Raw genomic sequence first — 6,000 nt, 5'->3', positions numbered from 1 at the left:
CTGAAGCAGCAATTTATGTAACAATTAAAATAAAAAAATCCATGAATGGAAATGTAACAGCTGTCCTAAGACAAATGCTCATATCCACACTGGCAAAGTGAACTGGATCAATACAAGGTTAAGGTTTAATCCCTGGAACACCCATCAATCAATACAGGAAGTCACCCGTTTGAGTGCCTTTTCCTCTACATGGAACCATAATTCCCAGTAACAGACGGCGGACCAGCCTCCTCTCGTCTTCTCTGCTCTCCTTTCCATCCACGACTGCACTCTGATAATCCAGACGGCTACAGACTCAGCATTCGGTCTCTCTGGCAGCCTTCTTCTATTGTCCTGAGCCCTTATCTCTCTGCACAATACTGGTGCCTCCTTAAAGCACAAAGCGTCAACTTGTTTCCCCTCGCCCCTCAAAATGTGAACTTTGAGCTCTGATGCAGTGGAGCTTAGACTCTACCCATTTTATGAAGGAGACTTCAAAAGTTGCTGTGTGTTTGTGCATATCTGTGTGTCTATGCTTGTTGGCATGTGTCTTTATGTTGTTCCATCGATTAGAGTTTGTGGTTGACGGTGGGGAAAATCTGAGTTTTTGTTGTTGCCCATGGGTAGGCTCTGTAATTTTTTTTGTTGTTTTTTTGAAATAGCCAAAGAAATAATCCATTGTGAATGTCTGTGCATAGCAGGGGTAGGGAAAATCAATCCAGTACAGTATTGTGATAATTTACATTTCAATATTTAATCAGTACATCAAAGTAAATGTTTTAATTATGTAAATTATTAATATTGCAAATATAATTACATTTTTGTAGCAACTAGAAAAATATAATAAATTGTTTTTTTCAGTCCACATTTTGCTGCAATAAAAACGAGGGGGGATAACCAGACTGAACACATTCTTATCTTATAGATAAAACAGTTTATGGCAAAGATTTCCTTTGGGGAGATGATTTGTAGTTGAAAAAAAGGTAGTAAATCACAATAAATCATATTCCTTAGCATATTGTGAAATAGGGATGCAGAATATTTGATTTTGCTGATATCCGATATGCCAGTATTTTCTAACTTATTTTGGCCAATTTCCAATATACACATGTTTATTTGCAACTTAATTGCAGAGAGCTGTTAGTCTCTCCTGTAGTGGAATTAACATATTATCGTAATGGCCCACCTGCAGATGCAGACATAAAGTGCAGTGTTTTTCAAAATGTTCACATTCACAGGGCAAAATAAGAAAACCATTTCAAATTAGCTTACATGTAATATATGCCATATTTATTTTTATATAGCATTTTCAAACAAAAATTCAAAATCCCTCTTACTTTACAGAATTGGATGATGCTCTGTCCGAGACAGTCCTGACAACAGCCACAGCCAGGACAAATCTGACATATTTCAACTAATTAAAGTTGCATTATTAAAGCATCATTTTTTTGGCATGTTGTATCTGCAGAAATGTTTATTTCGGACCGATAGAGATTCGGACAACATTCCAATTTGAATTTTTTTATTTTGCCACACAGACAATTCGAGCAAGGCACCCTTCTTCAGTGTGTGTGTATTGACAATAATGGAAATTGGAGTGCAACAATTGGATCCTAACTTTGAGTCTTAACTCTGAGTGAGTTTTATTTTTACAACCTTTATCTGCCAATACCAATGTTGGCAAATATCATTGTCAATCCCATAGAAAAACTTTCCAAATCACAATAATATTGTAACCTGACTTAAGTATTGTGAAAATATCATATCAAGGGGCGTCTAGTGTTCCCTATTCCTAGTTCATAGCACACCGTCTATGAAGTGTCTTTTCAATAAAGTGAAAAACGACTGTGCCTCCCTGATGTGCGGCACCTTCTGTCTTCTAATCCACCATACAGCTTTGAATTGATAATGTCCCACACACACACACACACACACACACACACACACACACACGCACACATGTTGTCTTCCAGCACATTGATAGACAATAGTTCATTGCATAGCAATTGGCTTGTTGTTTCAAATATGTAGATGACACAGTATGAGATAGAAACATAGCTGTGTGTGTCTGGGTTATTAGTGCTGTTGGCAGTGTTGATGGGTTTGGAAAGGTCAGTGAACAAAGTGAACATAATGTTCTGACATTTAGAACTGAGTGAGTGCGAAAGATAATGATAATGTTTTTGATGACTCAAAATACAGAAAAAGAGTGCCTTTATGCATGAACCAAAGTCTTAGGATCTGCAGTGTTAATGTTTGAATATTTAGTTTTTAACTCTTATAGTTTGTTTTATTCACAGCATTTCTTGACTGCCTGTGCCCCGTCTTGTTCTGGTTGACCTGTTACGGCCTTGTTGACAGATACTCTTTTTCCTTTGCAGTTTTTTTTTGCCTGTGTCTGGAGCTAAATTCTGCTTTAAGACTAAAATGTACACATTTATAATGCAAAGCATTCTTTGAAGTAGCATAGGGGAATTAAGTCATTCAGTAGTTTTCTTCAACTGTTATTGTCAGACGGCAGCACATTGAGCCGTGAATAGGTCAGTGTAATGCAGCCGAAGCCATTCATAGAAAATAATACCAGTGAAGGCCTGTTGGTAATTGTTAATATTGTGTTTATTTTTTACAAAGAAAACATCAGCACCTACACAATCTTGAGTCGAACTACTTTTTCAGCTTTCCTTCACACCATACAACCTCTTATTTCTCCAACATGCTGGAACATTTTTAATTTTTTTTTTTTTTAACAAACTCGGAGTAACACTTTTTTGGTGGAGACTTCACATCGTCACCACTTATCACAAGAACCAGGCTTTTAATTTCACCCATGGTTCCCCTCTCCTCCACATTTTTTCCCCTCCTGTATAATTGACTTTTTGCAGGTTTCAGCCATCTCCGGACATCTTCTGCAGGCTAGGCAGGTATCAAACCCTCCTCTACCCCACCCACACACACACCCACACACACACACATATATACAGATAAATACACACAACTCTCAGTACATTAACAGTTATTTTCCAGAGAGACACTCGTGGCTTCAGGGTCCAGGTGTCTCTGCAACTGCTGACCCATGTTATCAGCTCGCCTCAGCAGCCAGGCCTCCTCAAAATTAATCCTGACGCCGTCATGCCCCCCTCCCCCCCCCCCCCCCCACTGATGGCTCCCTCTTTGGTGCACAATCCCCTCTGGATCCTCGACAGCCGGGACTCAGACACGCTCACCTGCATACCCCAGTCCCACGAGACGCTCCTATCAATTGAAAAGGGGAGACACAGTGACCAGGATTACAGCCAGTGCTGCGTTAATTATAAGCTTTTTTAATGAATGGGAGGTAGGGGCTGGGAGGCCAGGTGGAACAGCCACACAAGACAAATCCGATTATCCAGGAAACGGTTTGTTTCTCTTTCAAGCCCTCCATCTCCCTCATTCCGTCTTTTGTGGAATAATTTCCCATCTCCCCTTCAGAAAGCAGAGACATTTGTTTTTGGTGTCTGTTTCTGCTCTAAATCCTTTTTTTAACTCTATTTTGCACATGTTGTCGCACCTTCTCATGGGTGTGTAGTTTACCTAATTTTCACCAAACTTGAAAAGCAACCAATTGAAATTCTGCATACAGATTTTTTAGAGTTGTCTTTTGACCTAAAGCAACTTCAGTCGTTTCCCACTTTTTTCTCCCCTTTTGGAGCTGTGTGTCTTACTCTTATCAAGCATGTTCACGTAAATAAACAGGAGAATACTTATCATTTTGCAGCTTTTGTTCTCCTATTGTTCTGTGCTAATTTGTCATTCTCTGAGATCCCTTTTCATGTCTGATAAAATATTCATGGTGTTAAAAAATATTCAGCAAAAATTATCTGGCTAACACAGACTTTGTTTTAGGCATCACATCAATTAGCAGCATTTTAATCTGAAGGCTATTGATTAGCTTTGAACAGGGAAATGTGTGAGATGGTGCATGAATATCTAGCAATGAAATTAAACACAGTTATATCCTTAAAGCGGCTTTGATGCATGAGGGTATTCTATATTAAACATCAGTTAACATTAAAAAGAACATCTCTTTTTCATTTTAAATGCTTGCCGCCTGTCTCTGACTGACTCTGGATTGTTTTGATAAACATATGAATCTGCCATAGCTCGCACTGAGCACCGATTCTGTATCAGACTTTTGATTTTGAGCAACATAGTGGATGAGCTTTTATGTTACCACAGCTGTGGGTTTCAGTTTTGCCTGGTTTCATTTCTCCTTTCATCAGATGCTAATCACTTGCCAAGAAATACTGTAATTGAGATGATTTAGGAATTTGCAGTTTGTGAATCAAATAAAAAATACACTAAAGTGTACTGAAGTTAAGATTTCCTCTCTGTAATAGTATTTGACGTAACTAATTTGATTAGGAGATTCACTGCAGCTCGTCCATATTTAAACATCCTGGTGCCACATTTTTTGCCTTTTTCAAATTTACCCTGTCTGATCACATTTGCTTTGTAATTAATCACCGTAATTCTACAATCTTCTAAAGAAGCATGCGCTTCCAGACCAACTTGTTCAAGGAATCAATTTCCAATCCAACCCAAAGCTATTTTATTTTTTTTTAGAAGTGTTCAGAAACTAAGAAAAAGAAAAGCATTGCAATAAAGAGATTAAAACTAAAAGCAATTCCCCAATTTTGTGAGAAAAAGATACTCAGGAGGAGATATCAGTTAACTGATCATTGTGTGGTGTGGCTGGGTTGTGCGGTGAGTTAAAATTCTCTCCCGTCGTTATCAATGCTCTGACCCTGTCGGCTTGCTTAACTATTGCACCTACAGCACAAGGAGGCACCCAGAAAGAGCCATAGTATGTTTCGTGCCACAACGATAAACATGCAGCTGATTGAGTTCACAACCCTGGCTTCAGGAGCAGCTGCTTGGACTGCCAGACTGTTTGAGGTGTTGGCAGAGTAGAGATACCTCTCTCTTTCAAATCCAGCCACATACAACATCTTAACAGAGTGGGAAAATGATGTTCAGTGTCTGGAAGGATAGCAAAAAATGGTGTGTTTTAGTGATTTTTAAAGCATGGCTGAGTTTGTCTGCTGAGGTAGACAGTATTTTATGTATAGTAAGATATGAGTCTGTGAATAGTCCCAAGCCTATTCATGAAAAACTGTTTGTTTTGAGACACATTCAGATATGAATGAGAGTTCATATTTTGATTTAAGCTCCACAATTTTTTAAGTAAACAATGAATTGTAAGAGAAGGCAAATAGAAATGATTTGGCAGATGGTAATGTTCAGGAGATAAACAAGTTCAACATCCACCCACATGAGCAGAATATTTTCAGAATAATATGTTATAATATAAAACTGTATGTAGCTGTTCCACATTGATATCAGCAAGATATGTGGGTCTTGATCTCTCAGAATGATTCAGGTGGCAGCCCTGGAAGAAATCTAAGCTTTCACTTCGGTGCATAGTTAGTAATATGGCAGGTTGTCATATAAGCATCTATTCGACAAAAATTTTAACCAAGCAATACTAGCATTTGTGTGGTTGTTTTTTATTAACTTGCAGATGTCTCCAACTTTTTAAACTTGCAGAGGTTTAAAAACGAAAAGAAATGTCTCACCACTACAATACAATGCGGTGAGATGGTGAAATACTGGCAGGGTAGAGACACCACAGAAGCAGGATACATGGCTAAATGCACTCTCTGGGATGGATATTAAAGAAAACCAATGTCTGTGATGAAGAGAAAAAGCTTTGGAGTCATGTCAAGAGGGCTTTTGGCTGTGGGACTGGAGGACAGTGCCAAGCCGGGTGAAGTAACTAGCTCCTGAAGGAAGGTGTGAAGCATGAGGCAGGTTGAGGTTGGAGGCGTGTGTTGTCAAAACAGAGTCTGGCGGACGCCTCTGTCTTTGGGCTGAACTCTGGAGTGGAGCAAAGAAAGCTGGCTTGTAGAGAAGTTGTGCCCTGGTGTTAATTGGATATGGAAGGATAAGTTAACAAAGACACACCAAGCAAACATTATATTT

Source organism: Plectropomus leopardus, chromosome 10 (genome assembly GCF_008729295.1).
Source record: "Plectropomus leopardus isolate mb chromosome 10, YSFRI_Pleo_2.0, whole genome shotgun sequence".
Classification (NCBI taxonomy): Eukaryota; Metazoa; Chordata; class Actinopteri; order Perciformes; family Serranidae; genus Plectropomus; species Plectropomus leopardus.
This window is presented reverse-complemented; position numbering follows the sequence as displayed.